Source organism: Buceros rhinoceros, unplaced genomic scaffold (genome assembly GCF_000710305.1).
Source record: "Buceros rhinoceros silvestris isolate BGI_N320 unplaced genomic scaffold, ASM71030v1 scaffold18772, whole genome shotgun sequence".
NCBI lineage: Eukaryota > Metazoa > Chordata > Aves > Bucerotiformes > Bucerotidae > Buceros > Buceros rhinoceros.
This window is the reverse complement of record NW_010399683.1, coordinates 14574-15024: the sequence shown is the minus strand read 5'-3', so window position 1 is coordinate 15024 and position 451 is coordinate 14574. Positions and strand designations below refer to the sequence as shown.

The following is a 451-nucleotide window of genomic DNA, read 5'->3' as shown; positions in this document are numbered from 1 at the left end:
TTGGGGCTCTTAGCACCCTGCTCTGGGTTCAGATGTCCCTGCTCCCTGCAGGGGTTGGGCTGGAGGAGCTTTGAAGGTCCCTCCCAACCCACACCAGCCTGTGATTCTCAGTTCCAAGCAGAAGCACTTCTGTGTCTTCAGGTCCAGCCACTCCTCATAAAGCAAAAATGTGGAAGTGGAGGGACAACCGGAGAAGTGGGTCTAAATGTCCAACAGCAGAGGTGTGGAAGTGGGACTTTGGGTCTCTGCCTGTTTAGTTTCTGGCTTCCCTTCCATCACCTGCCTTCCTGTGAAGCCAGGGAGTCCATTTTGCTCCCAGAAATGCAACAAACCCCAGCTTTGCCAGAACTCTGGGCTGCGGGAGGCTTAGCTGGGTGATCAAAGCAGCTTGTACCTCTGTACAAGTGCCGACCCAGCAGTGGGTTCCTGCCACCGTACATCAACACCAATG

General features: G+C 54.5%; 1 protein-coding gene across 1 annotated transcript in view; it reads left to right on the top strand.

The window, feature by feature from the left end:
- Nucleotides 1-451, top strand: part of NPLOC4 (nuclear protein localization 4 homolog (S. cerevisiae)) — a gene marked incomplete at both ends in the record, with an annotated part of 14360 nt that overhangs the window by 3963 nt on the left and 9946 nt on the right. The gene's annotated exons all lie outside the window — the stretch shown is intronic.